At 38.7% G+C, this 23938-nt stretch overlaps 1 long non-coding RNA gene across 2 annotated transcripts in view; it reads left to right on the plus strand.

Annotated features, from left to right (window-relative positions):
• The first annotated feature begins 248 nt into the window (after positions 1-248).
• The window catches only part of LOC306656701, a 70875-nt gene continuing 47185 nt past the window's right edge, over positions 249-23938 (plus strand). For both annotated transcript variants that reach the window (XR_013762613.1, XR_013762614.1), the window contains exons 1-2: positions 249-614; positions 739-806. This is a non-coding gene — a long non-coding RNA (uncharacterized lncRNA). The remainder of the gene's footprint in view (positions 615-738; positions 807-23938) is intronic.

Raw genomic sequence — 23938 nt, forward strand, 5'->3', positions numbered from 1 at the left:
CCTTTTTATTATGATCCTACTGATATACTGCGAGTAATGAAATAATCATGTCCAGAAATGTATCAAAGGCCAGAGGGATTATCCCACTTAATAGCTCCACAGATGCGCCCAGAAGAATGCGGACACGCGGCTGAGAGGCTGCGGGAGGAAGGAGGCAGCCCCACTCCTTTCTTTACCATTTTGGTTGCTTTCCTAAAAAGCTACATTCAGGGTCATGTGACTTTCAGCGGTCTCAATAAAAAAAAAAAAAAAAAAAAAGAATTTATTCTATTGCAAAATGTGCTTTTCTTTTTATTCTCCTTGTGTGGGCATTTAAGGCTCTTCTCGTGGCAGTGGGGCTGGCTCAGCAGATCCGTGTCAGTCACTTTCCTCTCATTTCTAAGTGTACTTTTGTGCCATTTAAACAGCCGATGGTGACATTGGTGTTGAGCAGGGCCAGCTTCTACAGCCCACAACTGAAGGCGTTGGGAGGGACCCAGGAGGGCATAAGGTGTTTCGAGGTCCTTTCCTCTTGCCAGAACAACTCCTCTTGCAGTTGTTTTTTGGTTTCCTTTAGATTTGCAAAACAGGAGGACTGGAGGACTCTGCTTTCTGCCATGTACGAGGGAGCCAGAGTATAATGTTTTTATTTATTTTTAATTTTTAATTAATTTATTTATTTTGGTTAAGACTTGCATTAAGAAGGACTGAGATGCTGTTTTTATTTATTTACAGAATTTTCCTTTTTCTTTTAAATAGATGCATGATCACTTAACACACTGATGCTACAAAAGAAGGCCATTGTACTTCTTGACCCTCAAAGTAAGGTGGGTGGCTTTGTTTTATAATTACTTTTTCTGTCTCTAGCTTCATGTTTCTCTTTCTCGGTTATTTCCTAAATATGTGCCAAAGCGATAAAAGAGTTGAGGAATGGATTCATAAACGGAGTGATTTTGAAATGAGTGTTACTGTGTCCATAACTCGTGTTCTTTTAAACTTTGGCTTTGAGGGACTTTGGCAGTGTTTTTCACAAGCGCGAGCGTGTGCGCACGCATGCATGAGTGTGTGTGTGTGTGTGTGAGAGAGATGTTTCAATACATCACACTAAGATTTTATAATCCGTCATTGTTCAACACAGCTCTTGGGAAAGCATGTGCCTCTCGCAGGATTGCCTCCAGCATACACATGTGTGGACTCCCCTGTGCGGGAGACTGCTGATGAGGACTCTTGATTTCAACTTCAAGGGACCAATTTTGGTTTTTGTATGTCATTTGCTAACCATAACAAAACTTAGCCCCTGTTCTAGTAGTGTGCTGTGTGCTCTGTGTGCTGGTGGTGGTCTAGGTTCTGTAAGAAGCATAAGGAAGAACTGCATCCATCCTTTAAAAAAATTTATGTGCTGCAACTATTTTGGCAGCCATTTTTCTCTTTTTATGATGTTTTCCCTTTGCAAATAGGAGGCAGTTTTTCTTTCTTTCTTTCTTTCTTTTTTTTTTCTCTCTTTCAAATTATCTCTCTGACAGTGGAAGAACTAAGAAAGGAAGTGATGTTAGGCTCTGAGTCAGCATTCTTCTTCCATTTGGTTATTACTGACAGTTTGTGTTCTTTGCCTTGTACTACAAGAGGCATAGAGAGTGTAGCCCTCCAAATTTCACAGTGTTTTATGTAAGAGGATTTATGCTCAAGTGTGGAAATCAAGAGAGCATATTAATTTGCATTCTGCTAGAAAGTGACAGTTCAATTTTATAAGTAATCTGTGTCTAGGACAATTTAAATAATACTTCAAAGCCCACAATAGCTTTTAGGTTAAAAATCTGTTTTATTAGATTATGAAGTAAACGTCCCTTACAGCAGATATTTTTAATGCATGGAAGTGTTAGTAATTTTTATTTTTTAAAAAGTGTAATTGGCTAAAATATAGTAACCGATGACGTGCTTTGCTCAGTGAATGGCCTAACTCACACCCACAGGGACTCTTCAGTTCCTCCTCAAGTCTTAAGTGCTGAGAGGAAAGGAAAGAGTAAGCCCCAATCATACCACCCATGGTAAAGAGGAGTAAGGAGCCAGACTAGAGGTATGAAAGGGTCCCTTTTAATACCAGCTGCTGCAAGAGAGTGGAAAGTGTGAGGTCACCAGGCCCTGAAATCACTTTGGTACATTCTGATCCAGTTCTCCTACATATAACTTATATGGCCTTGGACAAGTTATTTAACCTTGTTGTGCTTAGTTTCTTCATTTGTCAAATGGGACTAATGCCTTTTGCTGAATGGTAAGGGTTAATTCCTATGGAATACTTCAAACAGATCCTGAATGCTTCTTAAACCCCAGGAAGATAGAAAGACCTGTCACCCAGCACAGTGCCTGGCACAGGGTGAGTCAATATCTATTTGTCAGGTATGTGCTGAATGCTATTTCATAAACTATCTACTTGGTTCAGGTGTGGCCCACAGGTCATTACCTAAGGCAGCAGCATCAGTCTCAGGCTTGGACTTGACTTCACTGGGAACACACAGCTACCACATTGCTTTTTAAAATGAGTTTCTGTGTTGTTTTCTCAATTTGCAATTAAGTTACAAATTTTTTTAGGAAAGGTCCTGAAACTTTTTTGAGTCACCCTATCACTCAGCACAGTGCTTTGCACAGAAGTAACAGAAAATTGATAAGATAATCTATTACAGTACACATTTCAAAGCACCGTGAATTATAATCTGTAGTCCAATACACAGTAGTTTCAGGCACTATGCTAAATTCTTGGCATACATTGTTTTACTTCATCCTCACACAGATCATACAGGTAGTTACCACAATTCCTATTTTACAGGTAAAGGATATGATGCTCTGAGATGTCAAATGACTTTTTCAAGGTCACTCAGCTAGTATATAACAGCCTGGGAGTCTAACCCAGGTCTGTGGAAATATAAAATCTATGCAGTTAACACCACTCCCACTGTGTTTGGCTTTCTAGAACCCCTAACCAATTTGACCATTTACAATTATTCTATAAACCATGATGAAAATGGAAAGGATGAAGGCTGGGACCCAGGCCTGTTATTCCTGAATCATCTCGAATCTTGAGCAGTGATTAGAATCCTGGACTCAAGGGGATAGGAGACAGGCCTGCCTCACAGGGCCTTGCCTGTCCTCAGTTCATTCCACTGCAAGCAGATGTTTGGAAAAAGCCAGAGGAGAAGTCAAAGGTACGCCCCCCCACTTTGGAAAAACACAATTTAGCTGAATTTCCTTTGAGTAGTTTTAAGCTGTCCAATGAACAGACCTACATGGCTATTAAAGACTGGGAAATCAGAACTCAGTGGGTGGCAGAGAGTTTTCAAAATTTTAACCAAAATTCCCTTAGGAACTTTAAAGACAGTCATTCCCCTAAGATATTCGGTGGGTGTTCTGACCATTTCAGGGTATGGAAGGCAGTGTGAGACAATAAGGAAAGTCTCCATGCTCATGAGAGGCTGTGTAGTGAGCAAGCTGAGTACAGCAGAGTGCTCTGCTCAAACCACACGGCTAATTTTGCACCTGGGAGTTAAATACGCACAGATCTGCCAAAGAGGAAACCAAGGAGCCAACAAGTTTTTCTGCAGAATGTTCAACACCCGCTTACTAAAAAATATATCCAGAGGTAAATTAAATGAATGATGAAAGGATGAAAGGTAAAGGTGGCTTTCTGGCAAATCCTATGTTCTTCCAGAGAAGAAGGGGCTTGGTCTAGGTGGGTGAGACTCTGCCACTGCCAAACAGAATTAAGCTTTGACTCATGGCTTTGTGATTGTTAGCTGGGAGAGAAGGAGGAAATGAGGGCTCCTTCTCAAGAATTCTTGATTCCATAGAGCCCAGTCTCACTGCATTAATCTGGAAGCAGCAGACTCTAAGCCAGGAACCCAGGACAATATCAGGCTTGCTGGGAAAGAGAGCAGGTTTACCAGTTCTCTGAGACATGTGCTTGTGGATACTAAATTCAACCTGTCTCATTTGCTTTTTTTTTTTTTTTTTTTTTTTTTTAAAGAGAGAGAAAAGTAATCAGATTTTTAACTCACATTTATAGGGTTGGGAAATTAAGGATATATTTAGTGTTAGTTTTGAGTTTGTCACTATGAAGTCTGAATAATTTTTTTAAACAATGACGAACTTATGGTCTTGATGAATAATTAATTAGAATAAGAGAAAACTAAAAATGCAACATCAGCTGCTAAATTCAGTCCCACCAAAGTAAAGCTATAGTGCTATATACACTAAAACCGAGGTTAGAAATCTCCACAAAGAATGTTGAGGCAATGAATGCTGAACCAATCTTGTAGCAGATATAATTTTAAACCACTGAAAACTTTTAAGATCTTGAGCCACTTTCTTCAAATTTGACTTGCCTTTCTTTCTGCATCTGTGAATTTGCCAAGTTAAAGTTTATTGCCATAACAGATTTTGAATGATAGTGTATCTCTTTGGAAAAGGTCTGAGTACTTTTTGATTATTTGATGGAAATAATGCATGCTTTTTCCTTTTTACACATCTTTCAAACCAACTGCTCTGATATAAATAAGATCTTTAAAAAATATATTCACCCTTTTTAGGCTAAGACCAGACATTCTTTTCCATGAAAGTCATGAATGATTGCTGAAAGGATGTTATGAATGAAATGGTATCTCAACTCCAATCTAGGCCGCCGGACTGCAGATCAGACCTTATTTCTAAAAGTTTCAGAATCTAGAATATATTCAATGATGAGCAAGGCTAAAATGCGAAACTGGGCCAACAAAGCAGTGAGCCCAGGCCGGCTCCCAGGACAGGAAGCCACTGGAATCTGGTTGCTAGGAGACACTTGTCTTTCCCTGGCAGCAGGAAGATGTCCTTGAGCGTGGCTTCCCCTATGGTTGGCTTTGGACAAGCCATGAATCAGACTGTCCTCGTTAGTGCCGTCCTCTGAGCAGGGCCTAGCGGCCCATAGTACAGTGCCATCGAGGGGCAATGATGGGTCCAGTTCCTTCGGAAACATTTCTTTGAATGCACTCCTTGGAAATCAATTAGCATTTGATGTATCTACTCTAAGTTATAAGAATATGGAAAAAAAAAAAAAAACTTCCTGTATTTTATTTTACAAAATAAAATCACATGCTAAGTTATATGAAAGAGCCTACAAAAACTGTAGGAGATAAAAAAAAAAGGGGGGGGTAAGATAATTAGTTAATGGCAATTAAAAGGGATTTCCTAGGGGAGAGGATGCTAGAGTAGTTGGATTCACCTGGGGAAGGATGACTGGCAGGGGCTCACCACCTCTGCTGAGGGAAATTTCTCAGAGGGCCACAGGCAGTGAACTTGGCTTTCTTGCTTGCAAAGGCATCCCAGCACCTAGGACAGTGCCTGGCCAAGAGCACAAGCTTTGTGTCCAAGGGCTGAAGGAGTGAAGGATTTGGAAAGAGCTGAGAGATGACTGGCAGAAGTATGGGTTACCACTGGAACCAGTTGAAGAAAATGAAGTGAAGGTTGGCCTTATCATATCAGAGTGTCTGTATCAGAAATTGGTGAGAAGTGAGGTAGACTAGGCAGGATAAGCCCAGTTATGAAGACTCTCAAAAACCCAACAGAAAATGACTTTAAAAATGAGGGAGTTATTATGGGATTTCTGCCTGGGACAGATTAAAGTTTTATGGTTGACAAATGCTCTTTCAAATGCGTCATCTCTCAAATATGTGCAGTTTATTATGTGTCAATTATAACTCCCTAAAGCTGTTGAAAGTACACGATTCCATTAGATGTTCATATTTGGTGAAATGGACCTTGTCATTATTTCATTTTTACAGATAAGGAAACTGAGACCCAAAGAGGCTCATGGCTTGCCTGAGTTCATGTGTTTCAGATGACAAGCCAAGACTTACAGGTTGTCTGCTTCCACACACCTCATTTGCTCCTTCCTGAGAAAAACCCTCTACAGAGGGACTTGGGACACTTCCAACCTGTGATTGGGGAGGCCAGCTGGGAGGCAGTAGCTCATGGTTCTGAGGTGACCTCAGTGCTGACTGTGGGAATGAATAAGGAAGATGAGAAAGTTTTCCCTTCTTCTTCCTTGCTTCCTCCTGCTCTTCATTCTTTCTTTTCCCCTGCCAGTGTCTCAGACTTCTGAGTGTCATTCCTGCTAAGCATGTGTGTACAGGCTCCTTGGCTTCCCCCAGCTGCTGTAGGGCCAGATTTGGGGCACTACTTCCTACTGGGAGAGGAAAGGCAACATCTTTTGGATCTGAAACATCTGTGGCCCTTCTTTGGAAAAATCTAGTATGGAAGGAGAACAAAAATAATGAGATTGGTAGCCCATAAAATATTACAAAGATTTGGACAATATATGGAAATATTACATTTAAATATGTATTTAAAAGACTGTCCTAATGGTCTTCCAGACCTGATTTCAAACATACTCACCCAACTCTCATGAGTGTGAATGAAAAAAATCACGTAGATTTTGACTTAAATATTAAATGGCCTTAGAGCCAGTATAATGCTATGGGCTTCAGAGGCAGATGACTCTGAAAATGGAATACATATTCCACCACTTACTAGATGTGACTAGTGTTAGGAATTACTTAACTTCTTTGAGTCTCAGTTTCCTCATCTGCCAAATGGGGATGATTCCTACTTAACAGGTTCATTGTAAGCATTAAATAACCAAGTGAATGTAAGGTGTTGAGACAGTGCCAGGCATCCTTGAGCCCCCATGTGTGAATGGTGGCCACCAGAATCTTCATCAGCAGCATTACCTGAACTACTCTTTCCTATTTTGTGATAGTAAGAACAGCTTGCTTTCTTTAGTTATTGGACTTCCCCAATGCTGAAGTTTATAGTAATAATGCTACAACTTTAAAAATAATTACTTTCCCTGCCCTTAACAATTCCATCAACAGGCCCACTGCCCCACCCCAATGGCCAACATTTTTCCTACCAACTAGTACATATAGAGCTCTTCAGGGAATGACACAGAAGAGTTTTTGGAAATGTTTATGAGTGAATTTCTACCACATCCAGAACAAGATGTTTCACTCCACTGATTCCAGGGAAGAGTCTTTGTTCCATGTGGGTTGGAATGTGTTGCTGGTAAGCAGGAGGGACATGGCATGGGTGTTCTGTGGGATTAATGACTACTATCCCATCAACCTAAGCATTTGAAAATTTTTTTCATTATACTGCAAAGTCATGTGCTAGAAAAGGAAAATCTAGTTAACCAATTCTTTTATGGAAAGCATCTAGGTTGGCAGGAGTTTTTTCACTGAATCCCTCTCGGCACCTTCACCTATCTAGATTTGACTCATTGTTCCCAACTGACCAGCTCTGCATGGCAGAGGTTTGGCAACAGAGTCCCTGCTCAAATACCTCTTTTGTCCCCAAAGACTCTGACAACTGCTCTGGAGAGAGCAGATTGACAATCTCTCATCCTTATTCCATTCGGTCTTACTGATTCTAACAGTTGTTTCACTGTTTTGCATCTTGGGTATAGAGAAGCTGTAGAACATTGATATTAAGCATTGAATTCATGCCAAATGGGACTAGAATTAAAGCAAACAAGCAGCAAGGAGGTCAGGAAGCCTGCCAGAGGGAAAGACAGTTTTGGCCAGCAAGACATCTTCCCAAGAGGCATTCTACAAATAGCTAGAAATAAGAAGTCTCTTCATTAAAAAAAAAAAAAAAATATATATATATATATATATATATAAAATCACATATTTCCTTTAGTCTTTTAGTATAGTTTGAAGGTTAAAAAAAAATTTTTTTTTAAATACTCCTGTTTTCCTTTATTATCAGAGACGACTCTTACAGATTCTGCCAAGAACACTGGTACTAACAGTAATTTTGAACAGGCCTACATCCTGGGAAATGTCACTTAACATCAACACTTCTTTATCTGAGGCTCAGATTACCACGTCAGCACCTATTCTCAGGTCCATGTTGAAACTGGTTGCCACCACCAAGTTTGTCTTGAACATCTCTTCTCAGAATCAGGCTCTATTTTTCTTCTAATATGCTCAGACCAGAGGTCTCATCCCAAGTGAATATCAGACTAGACCACCAGACCTGTGTCTGAGAAACACCTTTTGTCCCCAGTACACATTTCCCAGCCCTCCATCCTGCCATCCATTCACCCATCACTTCAACAGATAGCCTCACCCAGTTTGCACTCTCTAAAAGGTGGGTATCCTACCTGTCTTCCTAACAACTTGATCTGGAAAACTTTACCCAGGCCTGGCACAGAGTAACCATTGAAAGAATTCATTCAGTAATTGAAAGAGCAGTTCTAAAATGCCTACTGTGCTTGGGAACAGGGAACTTTGAAATGACAAAGCACGGTTCCAGCAGCCTTGGTGTTCACAGCTGTTTTCCAGGATGGTTCTGTACCTATTAGAAAAAAATAGATTTCAAAGCTGCTAATGCCCTTTTTATATTCAATTTACAGTCTGTTTCAGTAATTGACAGTGTCATGCACTAAAACAGATGCCCACTTCTGAGAGAAACAAGGAAAAAAAAAAAAACCATAAACAAAAAACTCCCCAGCTTCTCATCTGATAATTTCTTCCTGAAGTGCACACCACCTCCAACCGCTAATGGTTGTAAGAGACTTTGGGGACACCGATCTTAATGTGCTGTTTCCTACAGGTCTTGTTAGTTCTTAAAACCATCTGTAAGAAGTTATTGTATTTGGCTTTCTTAAGCCATATTTTTCAAGCACAACATTCAATTAGTGCTTGTTAAGATGTTTTGAGCACGCTGGCCACTTCTCTCACCCCTGCTGTTTCTTCCTGGTCAGCATATTTTCTGGAATTGTGTCTGGGAAAGGGCATTAGATGCTTCTGTTTGGAGATTTGCTATGTGTGTCCACAGAAGTAAAGTCTTGGTGGCAACTGAAGAGACCAGACTGTCAGGCCAGCTGTGCAGAAAGGGATCAGTGTTCACAGTAGTTTCTTTAAGAGGCTTTCAGTTTGGACATTGTTTGGAAAAAGCTGAGAACTCAAAGTGTATTTGAAATCGATGTCTACACTAGAGCCCTAGAGAAGAATGTCACCAGAAGAAATGAATTTGAAATATTAAGTCTAAGCATCTTTGTGAAAACTCCATAAAAAGGAGTTTACCTGAAAGGGCATAATTTTCAGTTACTCTCAGAGACATTATGACAATTGCAAAATAGTTCACGGTACTGAAATATTCACCCATACTCACCGAAAGAACAAATATGTTGAATGTAGTGCTAGTATTTTTGTAAGTATCTAATCCCATAAAATTAAAATTTCAAATGTTTTACAAAAGAAGACAGTTTTACAGTGTTTTCCTGAAATTCTTCATTAATATTTGGATTAGATATTTAGATTAGAATGGCTTGATATTTGTTTTAGCTTATTAATCACAAATGCACGTCACATCTGTTTATGCAAGAGAAAAGTACTTCAAGACAATATGGAATCTTTGAAAATGAGGAAATGAAGATATCTAGATAGAATAAGATAAATTTCCTTTATCTTTGAATTTTAAGATACTCCTGTAAGGTAATCTTTAATTAAGAAGGAAGTATAATAAGGTAAATAGAGTTAGCCAAATTATTATGTCTCTGTACTCCACAATAAGGTAGTTTCTATTGGAGTCCCGTTTGCCTCCATAATCTAAACACTTAAATATATTAAAGGCTTTAATGACAGATTAGCAGATCAGCGTTTGGCACTGGGTGTCAAAACATTTCCTGCTGGGTCTTTAACCACTAACAAGGTTTTTGTTTGGGAGGAAAGGGGAAGAGGTAGGAGGAGGGAAGGGGGAGAAGGGATTGAGTTGACCAACTCTTGACATCTGAAATCTTTATCAGTCACAGCAACTTAGCAACTTTTTCAGTTCAAGTTGATGATTTGTGGTATTGTTGTTTATCTGTTTATCATTCACTTGGATTCGCTGTTTAGATGCAGAGGTCTCAGGACCATCTGCAATCTTACTGGGTAGTTGCAGCAGCTGGGCTGGACATCTGGCTGTCAGTAACAATTGCATGCCTGCTCCCGAAGTTGTTCTCCGGTACCCCTGGTTCCCTTTGAAGGTGCTACTGTGATGCAGCATGGTCTCAGGTCATTGCTGTGAGGGACTGAGTCAATTCCTGGTTTTGGTCTAGCTGGACACAAGATTTATGAAATGGAGAAGGGTATCCATTTTGCTGGAATGTCGGCTGTTTTCGTCTGCATTAGGTTTAATGATACAGCACTTTCCTCTGCAGCCTGCACAACTCACTCTTTGAACACGGAGAGAAATAGTGCATCCGAAAATTATTTTCATGGCGTTGCCATGTTTACTGTTTCCTGTTGTCTTTGCCTGAAAGTGTTTTAACAAAAATTAGGGTTGAGCATAAAAACATTTGAGCCAGGGGATGAAAGGAGTTGTTATTATGTCCCCTTCCAGGTTATTGTGGCTGCCTTTGATTTAAGCAGTATTGACTTAGGACAGGATATCACACCAATTAAAAAAATGAAACTTAATTTTTGGACTAAACAATCACATAATCCTTCTTCTGGTATCTGGTTGAGGGCTTCTAACGTGACATTTATTTCTCAACCACAATCCTAAATTTATTGGGTTGGCTTTATTTAAGGTATGCAGGTCAACTAATATTAGTGCACGTAAAAACCTAGCAATGTCTCAAAATTGTAAAGCAGCTATTATAAAGGAACATATTTTTACAGGATGACTGTCAGCACCAGGCCAAGAACACATGCACACTCACTCATGAGTCACAGGCCCACTCATCTTGACTGGAGGCACAAATTTTGATTTAAGAATGAAATTTCAAAACAAATCAATTAATTTTATCTCAAAAGGGCAATAGGGAAAATTTTTACAAATAACCTCTTAGCCTTAAATTTTAATTGCATTTTTCTCAGGACAGTTTTAATATTCATGGAAAATAAAGTTTTGTTAGTAGTCACAAAATAATACATCAGTCATTTAAAAAATGAAAGGTAATGTATTGGGGTAAAATTTAAGTTATGAAGTTAAATATTAGCATTTAATTTTAATGTAAAGAATAATTAAAATGAAGGCATGCGAATATAATGAGCCAGGTCAACCTCCCCATCTTTTCACTTTGACACCTTGTTTAACTCTAGCTAATGATCCTATGAAAAAAGTATTAGCAGTTTCAGTTCAGCCCCTGGTGGTCTATGTCACATATTACATAGCCTGCTGGTGGGTCCTTCAGGGCTATTTCTCATTTATAGACAGTAGCCTTTTACAATTCTGTCTGGAAGTGGAGGAAAGGAGTCCCATTTTAACCTATTTATTATGCATTCAAAAATAGTGAAAATGTTTGTAGAAAGAAGTCAATGTAAATTTTTAAGACACTTCAACCTATTTACGTTTCGATGTGAGCCTACCACTCTATACCACACTCAAGTCATCATGTTTGAAACAAAAAAGTCGCTCATGACTTCTACTCCAAGTGGAAAATTACTGAAGACTGCAGTTTTTCTAGCCACGAACATTCTCATTTCCCATGTGCAGTTGGTTAGCCTCTCAGTATATCCCCAAGGAATGTGTGAGTCTGAAATACTGCAGAAAAATGAGAATTTCCACACTTAAAAAGAGCCAAGGCAGCATTTGTAATGATTGAAAATAAGAGAAGTGGAAGAGGAGGGAAAGAGTGGTCCTATTTTCTTCCCCTGCAAAAAATGACAGTGTGGGGTACCCACATTGTGGGGTGAGAGTCAAATGTGGGTTTGCTTTTAATTTTCATAGGACATTAGGGAAAAAGAAAAAAAAAAAAAAACAGACTTCTTAAATTTTCCAACTCAAAGTTGCAAGCAGTGAATGCTAAAATGAAAGGAACCATCAAGGCCAAATTCATTGTGCAGCTTTGTGGACTTTTAGAAGCAGTTTCGGGAACTGGGCTTTTTACTTAGGTTTGCTTTCACTCTGAGCCGGAGTGTTAATTTTTGACTAGTCCTTTCTAGCCTTTCCCCTAGTGTGCATCGCAGATTCTTTTAGCATTTCATACACAGGCATATGTACACACACAAACACACACTCTCTCTCTCTATATATATATTTATATATACATATGTACATATATGTATATATATACTTATTTATATATATATATTTATTTATTTAAAGAAAACAAATACCTCTAGCCTCTCAGCAACATTATTTTAAAAGCTCGATGTTTGGATCAGAGCACAGAATGCTCTCGAGGACAACTCCCGTGGGCATGACGTGCTAACTGTGTTCTGTGCCACCATTTCATTGTGTGCGCACGGCCAGCAAGATGGTGGTGGCAGCGTTTTTGTTGTATGAGGGGCTCCTTCACGTTCAGTTTCCCGTCACAAAACCGGTTTCTAAACCAATAGAAAAGCCAGATTTCTCAGGCCCAGGGACTGATTAAATAAAACACACACACAAATCTTCTTCCACTCACTGCTTTCCAGATGCTTAAGCAAAATTTTAGATTGTATAAGCACAAAGAGGGCAAATTCTGGTTAAAATTAAAAATGCAACAGAGATGATATTTCAGTTAAATATGTAACTCCACAGGGTTGGTAAATGCATGTGTTATTAATAGACCTTCCACCATCACAGTTAGTAATCTACCTTAAGAAAAGATCCAAGACAGAGTTAGCATAGAGAATGTGAATATTTTACTTGTGAATAAACGATCTTTCCAGATCAAGGTTGAGGTCATTGGCAAGCTAGCTTAGGTGAGCTCATTCCACAGTTATTTGCACATGCAAATCAGGGTTTTAATTTTTAAAAATGATTGCCTTTTATTTATGAGAAGAGCTTTGATTAATTTCTTAAAATAAGAATATTAAAATAATTGAAAAAGGTACATTTGCTAATAGAGTTCAGTTTTGATTAGCTCTTATCAGAGCCAAAGCTAGACACATTTTGACTTACCTCTAACTAGATCTCAAAGTGAAGAGAGATGAATTGGAAAAAAAGAAGAATTTTGCATTGTCTTTTCCTTCTATAGATGAATTATCACTCTCTTTTGTCTAAAGAAAAACGTTTTCTTCTCAACGAGGTACATATTTTTAAGATGGAAAAAAAAGAGGCTCATAGCATATAGTATTTGGTGTTTTTTTTTTTTTCCTTTTTGACTGCAGTTGCCAAACATTTGAGATTATAAAAACGAAAGTGCTACATAAAATAGACCTACAGCAACACTGTTTATGGCACACACGACAATATTATTTTCTGCTGTTTGGTGTGCACAAGTTGTAAATAGGGAAATGTGTAAGCTATTAAATCTAGTAGCAATAGGACTCTTAAAGCAAAGTTTATTATACCAATGCCTGAAAAGCTTTACCTTTTTTTTTTTTTATCTGTGTGTGTTAAATTTTCGTGTTTGCAACAGTATTTTAGCTCCAGAGCTATTTATCCCTGTAGCATCTTTGAAAAAAGGAATGGACAGATGTCCATAAACAAAGGGCTCCACCTGGTGGTCAAAAGAAGGTATGAAGTGTGAATGAGAAGTAGGGCTGCAAAAGCAAACAGATGGAAGGGCAGCATTGTGTGTGTGTGTGTGTGTGTGTGTGTGTGTGTGTGTGTGTCTTGTAATGACTATGTTTGAAGGAGAATGACACCATTCCCCAAATTTGGATTCCAATGTTACAGCTTTTCAGCTACGTCATTTAATTATTTCTTTCAAATTCAATCCTTTCATTGCATTTACACATTATTTTATTCCAGATCTGGACAGGAATTAACGTGTGACCCTGACAGATATTAAGAACAATAGAAGGCAAACTCCACATATCATCTGGTCATCGTAAGAATGTCATCTAGAAGGCAAATTTAAACAAAGAAAGTGTTTGCTCCAACACAAGGGTGTTTTCAGGATGGCTTTGTGTTCACCTAGTCAGGAAAATGTGGAAGGGATGTGGGGCAGGGCTCAGTCAGGGAAGGGGAAAATGGCTTTGAATTCGTGACTAAGAAACAAAAATCTGTTCATTTTTTAAATGTCATCTGTGACTGAAATGTTGAAGAATTTGAATCTATGTATTGTCTCTTCCACCTTTTCAAACTCTAAAATTAGGGCAGGAATTACATATATCAAATGCTATGCAAAATGTAAAATAGGCCTGCCATTTATGGCTCTCTACGTAAGGTGGAAATTAAATCTTCAGCCTCCAATAAAATTGTATTTCTGTAATAAAACTGCTGCACCTTGACTCTAGACTACATTGAATCCCAAATTAAACACCCCATTTACTGTACTGTAACAAGCAAAAGGGTTTGCTACACTGAACAATATTACAGATAGGAAAAACGGATTATATTTCACTGTACCATCTACACAGAATTCACCAAAACAGGTTCATTCCCCACCTTGTCTTTCTTAAGAGCACAACATATAAGAAAGAAGGAATTTGTAAGGTTTGTTTTTCATTGTTAAAATTTATATTTCCTCCTAAATTATATAAATCAGCATAAGTGGTTAGACCTAAAAAAAAAAAAAAAAGTCAATCAAGTGGGATGATATTTACTACAAAATGTCCTACTGCATTTCTTGGATAACTCAGGCTTATAAGCAGAAACAGCTGGTATGCTAAGGGCTAGGTACATTTCTTTATGCATTATATACAATGCAAGCACTTTCCTTGGCACATTATACATACCATTCATTCTGTATCCACATCTGCAGCGTGCACACATTGCTACAGAAACCAGGGAAGTTTTAAACTCAGGATCACATTATGTGTTTATCTCACACAGTGTTGATTTGGAAGAATTAGACTGGATGTTATTTTAGGCAATCTAATAGGTTGATTCCCCCTCCCCGCGTACCCCACCATCACCATACTGAGGGCCAACCAATACCGAGTTCTGGCATTTGCAAAGTGACTTTACGGGAAATGAAAACCTAAAGAGAGCCGTGGGTATCGACTCAAGTGCAGCCCGAGCGAGTGGAGGAGCTGTGCCTCCCGGCCTGGCGTCCTCCCTGGCTCAGGCAAGCCACCCTCTAGTGGACCGAGGGGGAAGTGTCCTCTCCAGGATGCCAGATGCACTCAGCTCTGCATTTCATAAATATGCTCCCCTCCCCCTCCCCGAGGAGCTGGCGGATATTATTAACCTTCAAGCACGATACAGAGAGATGAATGTTAATCACGAAGGGATTTCTAATCAAGTTTAATGGTGTAGGACATAGAGAAGTTGTGTTAGCAGTTTCAATCCTGCTAAAAATGCTAATCGTTAAGGTGCGTGAGGTAGGTAAGGGTACTACAACAATGGTAGTAACTTCAGTGTTTCTGTTTGGAAGTTGCTGCCTATGATTGTGAGGTAAATATGGGGAAAAGGGTTAGGAATACTAACCTCTTTTCCTCTTTTGAAGGGTTAGGATGACTGATTTACCAAGAGTGTACTTGGGATCGTTTCTAAAGAGACCTTGGAAATTTGAGGCTTGATGTCCCTTCAGCTCAAGAAAAGAATTCTTGCTGAGTGGAACTCTCTTAGTATCATAAGCAAGCAGAAGTTTTCCACCTGGGAACAACAGATTCTACACCAAGCGATGCTGGGCTTATGATGTAGAGCACAGATCTTTCGAGTGTCTTCTTTTACATTTCCCTGTGTGGCTCATGGTTACTTTTGCCAACATGTGAAGGGAGTTTTGTTTTGTTTTTTAAAGCAGGTGTTGCATCCTGACCTAGGAATCATAGTAACAACACCTGGGAATCTAAGATGAAAACCAAGACAAATGCCTTTTATTTCTTCCTCAATTTGCCTTTTTCACTGATTCGTGAGTCATGATCTATGCTATGGTGTAAGGACACCCTGTAGTCCCCAGCTTTGAACCCTCTTGTTTTTTCCACATTGACATTTCATGTGCCTCAGTCGTCTATGCTGGTCTTTGCCTATCTGAGCTGGTGTTCTTGTGGGACAAATGTACCCACAGAGGTAGAGGGTGATGGATGTTATCTGAGCAATGTCTTCAGTGTATACTTTGATTTGACTTTGACTACTCTAAATTCAGTGACTCAAGCCTAAACTTTTACTAGTATATCATGATGTCACTACTAATGAATGGGAAAGCATTTCGCTGCAATGCAATTTACCAGTTCGTTGTGGGCCTTGAAATTTTTTCCCTGTGTTTTTGTAGTTTACATATTTAGTCTAAGTTTAGGGAAAAAAATCGAAGTGATATATGCAAATGATTTTTAAAAATCCACTAAGGATATGAACCTACGTGGATCTGGACCACCTCTGTACGTGGCTTTTGTCATTTTTTTTTCCCACAGATTACTATAAAACTGATTCAATGTAGAAGAGATATAAATGATTCCCAGTGCTAACATGAGATATGATATCAGTGACCAACATTATTTTCCCATCAATAATGATAATTATACTAATTAATCCAGGCATCGCACCTGTGCAAAACCCTTATCCCTATTTTACAGATGAAGTAACTGAGACACTAAAGGTTAATTGCTTGCCCAAAGCCATGTAGCAACTCGGTGAGTATCACCATTTAAATCTCATATACTTCCTTGGCAATGGAACAATTATGCCTCTTTTCAAAGAAGGAAAGTTATTTATTGCTTGTATCACAGGAGATTGGTGTTGATGAACAATAGAGCAGAGAGGTCACATATTATTGGTTTTAAAATTACAGAATCTACTTTGTGTTAGTAGAATCTTTTGCTCTATTTTCTAGGTTGTAATTACTTTAGCTCCACATATATACTCTTAACAAACTCAGTAGTCACCCATGCAGATGAAGAGAGAGTAATTAGAGATGGGACAGATCTTAGTGTATGTTTTGTTTGAAAAAAGAGTAAATTCCATGAGATACCTAATTCTTTTCCTCTTTTCATAGAATAGGTAGGTTTTTCCTCCTTGTCCAAAGGGTTTTAGTGAAAACTGCAAATGTGCATATAGAGGTAGTTTTGAATGCAGTGTGGAGAATTTATCCCTTGGGATTAAAAAAAAAAACAAAACCCAGCAACAACAAACTTGAAAACAGATGGTTCTGATACAGTCTGATAAGAATGTAAACAGGAAAATATCTTTGTTGACTTATATTTTAGTAATCAGTAATAATTAGTTATTGTCTAGAGAGGAATTACAAATTTACAAACACAGCCACAAACAGCTTTCACAAAATGAAACTAAATTTCTGACATGGGTGAGGAATTGGTGACCGAACTGTCCCCGTTAACATTCTTCTTGATTGATATAGAGGAAGAGCTCTTTGAGAGGTTAATTTTCACATTCTTTATTGTTTCTTTTGTCATAATCTGACTTAGAAATATTGTGCCCCACTGACTAGCTCGTGAGAGCGTTCATTTGAAAAATAACCTAATATTTCTCTACAACTTAGAGAACTGAACTCTATTTCCTTCCTTCTTTCCTTCCTTTGTTTTCCCTTTTGAGAGTGTTGTTATTCTAGATGAAAAACCATTCTCTGGAATAGTTTGAAGTCTGGACTAGTGTTCTATAAACTTGTTATATTTGTTTATATTTGTTAAAGACCGTCTTTCCTGATGGTTACTTAAGTCCAATAAACATTCATGAATCTTTCCCCTTTTCCTATCCCCGTGCCAGGCACCAGGGATACAAAGATGAATCAGACACGCTTTCTTCTGTCATAGGGACCATAGTTTAGTTGGAGAGGCAGGCATATCAACCAATGACTCCACCTTAGTTTGTTAAGAACAGGGCACAGTGGTAAGCAAGGATGGATTCCTTAGGGTAGATGTTAGCTTCAGTATTACATATTAGTATGAGCACATAAATGCAGCTACAGAGGTCCACAGACTTTTAGCTGTGACATCTTGAGTGGAAAATGAAATTTCAAACTGCTGGCCATACTTTGGGTCAGATAATTGTTTGGGAAGCCTGTAGATAAGATCATGGGATCCTTTTATGATCCAGAAATCTGGAGAGGTGCCCTTCTTTTAAACACAACATTCGCAGTAGAAATCTTGGGCTGTATTTCCGCATGGTGACATGCCTTTGAAAAGAGCAGTCCTCCTTTGGCATGTAATTCAGCAATCTGAAAACACTTATTATAATTAAAGAAACTGATATAAATAGTATATGTAGTATATCCCAGAAGCCAACTAAACTAAGCCTGCCTCTCCAACTAAACTGGTTTTAAGCAGTTTACCCAAGTATTTTGTTTATTCAACAATATTTGGTAAGTGCTTACTGTGAGCCAGATACTGTGCTAGGCATTTGGATTAAAAAAACAAATACGATATGTAATCTCTCCTCATAGAACATAAAATCTTGTGGGAAAGGAATATAGCAATTAGTAATTACCCCAATTATTCATTAAAATGTGACAAGTACTATTGTAAGTGATAAAAGCTGTTGTTTTGTCTACCATGCTTCTATTCTTCTAGTGACAGCATTTTGGTTTTGTCTTTGAGAATCATCTTTGACCATTGTGTGCAACTTTGAAGGGGTGTTAGTCAAGGTGTTCTTCCCACAACTAGTGATCAAGGCCACTAAAGCACTCCTTTCCAGGAATCAATGCGACTTTTCTCCTTGTGGTTGCATAAACTAAATATTTTGAAATTTTGTCTTGATTCATTCCTTCCTTTTTATTTCAATTACCTAGATCCTGTATAATAACAGGATATATATAATAATCCTGGATGCGTTAAGACAATTACCATTTGTGTTTGGGAAATAATCCTTTTATAAAATATATCACAGGTTGTGCTCTTATTTGAATATTGCTTACATTGCCTAATATTACCAATGGTCTGTTTTACCTTTCCCTATATCCTTGAAAATTTTTCTTAATCAGTTTCAACTGCTTAAAACCAGTTGTAGTATTTATGGCATTACCTAAAAAGTCAGGATTCAAATAAGAAGTAAATTACATTGTGGCATGATTTTGAGGGTCTGGTGGAGTTTAAGAATAGATAATTTATTTGATGGTGATGCTCAGAATATTTTCAATAACATGAGTTTGGTAGCAAAGAATTTCATCTTGTATTTGCAATATATAATATCTCTATAATAATCAGAAGTCATAATATTTGTAAGACAGAAAGTAAATATTATAAACTTTGACGTAAAAGCTATCTCATGACAGAAGTCCAGAGGTGGTGAGTTGTGTTAACTTTCTTCTTAAGAGTATTAAGACCAATAACAATTTTGAAAACTGCTAGATCCCAAAATGGAGGTGTAATTAAACTCTTAAATTTATACAGTTACCCAACTGAAAAACTAGAAATCTATGAGTTAACTCATAGATTTGGGGGGCAGTGGGGCAAGAAGGAAAGGCGTATAAATGAGTAAAATTTGTCATCTTTCTTGGAGCAAAGTCAATAGCCACCAACTGCAAAGGTTGAAATATCAAGAGAGCAGTGCAGGCCTTTTATTTATTTTGAGTGAAAGTAGAAACCACTGGAAGAACTAAAATATAAATTTGTTAGCAGAGACATCCTGTGGAGGGTCATGGGCGGTAGGGTAAGGGGCTAGATAGAGGTTACAATTTGACATAGACTTGGCTGCGGAAGATCTGGCATTTAAAGGTCTACGAGTCTTCAACCTCGTGTTGGCATTAGGAAAGCAGGATGATCCTGGCTGTGTTGAGTCAATTATCATTTTCACCTGGGAAATAATCCTTGTGCAAAATTTATCATAGGTTAGGTTCTCATTTGAATATTATACTTTGGGTCTGCAACTGAAAACATATGTGTGAAAATTGCCCAGAATTCATGATAGGCAGAGAAAATGATGACAGGGGTTGGAGTCTATCTAAACAAGGAAAGGGGATGAGTTGCTTATCCTGGAGAAGAGAAGGCTGAAGGGAGGCAAAGTGAACCTCCGGGAAGTACGGCAGAAACTTGGAGAACACTAGCCAGTTTTCTCCATCTCACTGGACCCAGCAGAGGAAAATGGGTTTAGATTACACAGGAGTCAATTTTTAAGACCCAGGAAGACTTTATGATCTGTGAGTGTGACTTAATTTAGGAACATTTGGTCCCCAAAACTTTTGGAGTACTTTAGAAACAGGTAGAATAATTTTATTTTCAAAATAAGAATTTGTTTCAGACTTGAAGCATTTTCAGAGATTCAGCAAGCATGTTCTATAATTAGAAGTCTGTGACTTCACTGTGGAGAAAGGTTAATGATAGAATAGACTAAATAGTCCCACCTTGGCTGTGGTTCTCAGGTATATCTCATGGAGGGGGCGGGAAATCAATATTAACAGTTTTTTTCTCTCTCAAGTACTGTGCTAACGCCTGGCACCTTTAAAATACATATGCACACATATACATATCCCTTTATACATCTTTGGGAGTAGAGTTATCAAATTCTTAGTTGGATCATTATTAAAATATTTGTGGTTTATATTCCTAACAAAATATAATAAGTTTTGAATGCTAAGAAACATCAGAAGCACAGAAAGCATAAGACATACAATCCTTTTTTCTCATTAAAAAGTAAGCAAGCAAACAAAACACATAAAAAAACATTGGCGCTGCCTCCTCCTGACTTCGTGATCCAGCTGGGTTTCCCTTTGGCAGGAATTTGCTCTTGGCGGCTCATTCTCTCAAGAATAGGGGAGGAGCACATGATCAGCTGATCTCCATCTTCTCTCCTGACTGCAGTGGGCTGTCACGTTCCCATTCTCTGACACTTATGTATTGAAAGAAAGAAACGTGGTGATGGAGTGTTAGCAACCTGGCACCTAAATCAGGGTGGCTGTGGCCCAGGCACATTTAGTTAAGACACTAGCTTGAATATTTGGGCATCGGTTTAGACAATTTGTATTAACACCAGATCAGATTTTCAACTGTGGACTTCTGGGTGTGAAGGAGAACCCTATCTATCTTGTGCTCATGGTTGCTTGAGGTTTAGTGCAGGAAAGCCAGATCAATCGGGGGAAGGAGGATGATCACTATTGGTTCTTTAATGAATAGTGCCCACTGCAGGAGGGTTCCAGAGCTAAATGAAAATTGGAAAATGGTAAAGCTTGCTGGTCACAGGTGACAGAGGCACATTATGAGCCAGCTCTTTCTCTTCACACATAGACTTGAGTGTGTGTTTGGTCTCATATCAGTGCCGCTCTCACTCTGCCCATCACTGCTGTCCGCTCCTGAAGTCTTAAGGATGATACTTCAGTTTCTCTTGATTTTTCCTGGAAAAAGACACTCCTTTCTCTATATCCCTCCATTGATAAAGTGGTTGTATGGGATACACAGCAGCCGAGGTCCTCATTTGTTCAGTAGCTACTCCAACATGCTTAAAATCATAACACTTTTTTGCCCTCTACTCTTTGCTGTTTGCAATGGTTGGACCCACAACTGCCCTGAGAGCACACATGAGGATCATGCAATCACCCCCTGGCTGTGCATTCTGAACATAAAGGACTTCAGAGCTAGATGGAAGCGTTAGGAATTTTTAAACTTTTAAGCTTTTAATTTATAAATGAAAAAAAAAAAAAAAAAAAAAAAAATCAAGCCCCAGAGAGACTACTAAGATTCTTTCAAAACCCAAAAAGTCTTGGGAGCTCTGCAATTTGGATTTTCTGAAGATCTGAGATTTACCTGTGTTACCACATTCTTTCCCTCATCTGCTACTGTGATCAGTGTAGGTGGAAGGCACAGGATCTCTCCTTGGCAGATTAGGTGCAGGAAAGCAGTGTGGGCCCGAGTCATCAGCAGTGACTGCCTCAGGGCCTAGCAGAGCATGCAGACCATTGGCTTTTTTATTTCTTTTATCAGAAGTGATATAATTTCTGAAAAAGTAGAAAATCAACAGGAAGGGAAGCAAATAAGGCTGAAAGGCCACTAATGAATCAGGAAATTGGCCAATGAAAAATGCCAAGTACATTTTTACAACAAAAATGTCTTCATTATATTTTTCTGCCTCTGACATCTACCCTTTCATCCTGAGCAACTTTCTCTCATGCTGGTCTTGGTTTAATGCTTGACCAATTTAAACACCAGAAATCCAAGACTTTGGGAATGGGGGACAAGGGATTTGGGAGTCACTGTCAGGATTAAGAAGAGATTAACTACCGATGTCATATGTGTGTGGAAATGACTTTAATAAGCCCTTTTTTTTAGCAGTCAAGGCAGAGATGAGATAAGGTAGACACTGAGGACCAGAAACACCAAAAGATTACTCTCTGTTTGTGTCCCAAATCTGTCTATGACATAGCCAACTCATTCATTCTAGTTATTTTCACAGTTGACATCAGCTCCAGTTATAGAAGTTTGAAAACAGGTATTACAGATGTTGCTCACACTCTCAATTGGTAGCAGAGATATCTACACCTATATCTACACATGTGCACATATATTATACACATATATTCTATGTGATGCATTCATATTGTATGTTATAAATAGGACACACACACACACAATAAAAGCAGAGATTCAAATTTGACAAGTCCAGGTTGGAACTATTTATTTTATATAAGAAATGATTGGGGAGGAACAAGGAAAGGAATCTACTTGCGAGTGTAGATAAACATTCAACCTGAGTTTTAGAGGAAGAGAGAATTTTGGGAGACTGTGCCCGGTGAGCCTGGTGCAATGCCAAGTGAGAGGAGTTGGAGGGATTTGGTTTTACACTTAGACCTCTTTGCTGCTGCTCTTGAGTCATATTCTACATCTGCATGACCTTTCCTTGTTTTTGGAGTCAGAATTTTAGAGACCCTCATTAGAAAGAGACTTACTTTAAGTTGAGCAGTTATTACATTAACAGGAACATAAAGGCACCCAGCTGAGGACACTGCAGACCACAGTTGTATACCCTGAGTACAGTGGTACTCAGCCCCTGCTGGCTTGTTCACGTTGCCTGCAAACACCACTTGCGGTCTAGTTTACTTAATAGCTTAAAACCCAGTAAAGGTTGTCCTGAGTGCTGTCTCATGGAAAAAAAAAAAAAAAAAAAAAAAAATCCGCGAAGAAAAGCGGGAGTGTTCCAGCCAGCTGTCTGGTTTTTGGGAAATCATATAGCCTCTCTGGGTCTTGTTTTCTGTGTCTGTAAAAGGAGCTTAATATTTCTAAGATTCTAAGCAGCTGGGCATTAAGCTTGTTGACCACCACACCTGTGGCACAAATGCATTTTTGGAACAGTAGTGGTTACTGAGTTTGTCAAAAATTGGGAAATTGGTAGACAAGGGCAACTTCTGCCTGTCAGCGTTGAAAAAACTGTGTTGACCTTTGTCACTTCCAGGCACCAGGCATCGGAGACTGAACATGCCCTCCCAGCTTTGCCAGGAAATCCATCCTACTCTGGACAGAGTCCAGAACAGACCACAGAAACTGAAAGGCTGTGGGACTGCATTTTTGCCAAAGGGAACCCAGAGAGATTTTATGCTTCCCTCCTTGGGAGGTGGAAAATTCCAGCCTGGTGAGCAAGATCATCCCAATGCTTAGGACCCACTTTGTGTGTCAAATGTGAGATTTCCAATTACCTTCCTTTGTTTGACTCAGAGCACGTGGAGGAGCCCCCTCCTTACGATTTGGCTTGCTGGTTAGATCCGTCTACAGGGAGAGAAAAAAATGAAGTATTTTGGTTTCTGTGACAATTATAGCTCATTGTAAATTTTTTAAAAAGAAGAATTAGACAGTATTAATGTGGAGAGGAAATTTAAAGTGATAGCATGTATGAGAAAAGCAGTAAAGGGTAGAAAAGGGGCAGAGAACTGGGCATCATCTGTGACCCTTAGAGAATTTGTAGAACCTGGAATATAGGTTGGAGGAAATCAATATGTCTGCATCACTGACATGTCAATATACACTTGGAGCAAATGTCAGCAGTGGATTTGCTTTATAATCAAGGTGGCATTTTGCAATTCATTTTAAATAAAGTATGTGAATTTTAAATAAAGAATGTGGCTTATATTGTGAATAATATTTATCGCAAATAAACAAATAGCATAGTGGTCACAAGCCATATGAGTAAGGACCCATTTAAAACTGGAGCTAGCATGAAATGATGGAAGAGATTCCTTGATTGGGCACTAAAA

This window comes from Sciurus vulgaris (genome assembly GCF_902686455.1).
Source record: "Sciurus vulgaris genome assembly, chromosome: 3".
Classification (NCBI taxonomy): Eukaryota; Metazoa; Chordata; class Mammalia; order Rodentia; family Sciuridae; genus Sciurus; species Sciurus vulgaris.